Source organism: Pygoscelis adeliae, unplaced genomic scaffold (genome assembly GCF_000699105.1).
Source record: "Pygoscelis adeliae isolate BGI_AS28 unplaced genomic scaffold, ASM69910v1 Scaffold197, whole genome shotgun sequence".
NCBI classification, from domain to species: domain Eukaryota; kingdom Metazoa; phylum Chordata; class Aves; order Sphenisciformes; family Spheniscidae; genus Pygoscelis; species Pygoscelis adeliae.
The window spans coordinates 1,766,054-1,766,265 of record NW_008825105.1 but is presented as its reverse complement, the minus strand read 5'-3'; positions in this window follow the sequence as shown (position 1 = coordinate 1,766,265).

The window sequence follows — 212 nt, the reverse complement described above, 5'->3', positions numbered from 1 at the left end:
GCGTGCTCTTCCTCTGCCCGCAGGGAAATCGTGGGGTTTCTTTACTGTTTTCCTTTTTTTGCAATTTAATATTTACAGCTTTGCTCCGCTGCCTGTTTGTTCAACAGAAAGCAAGGGGGAAGACGTTTGGAGAAGGGACGGCTTCTTCGAAGGCTGCTGTCAGCATCAGCTGGACAGGACCAGGGCCGGCATCGGTGCCGGGATCGGACCCG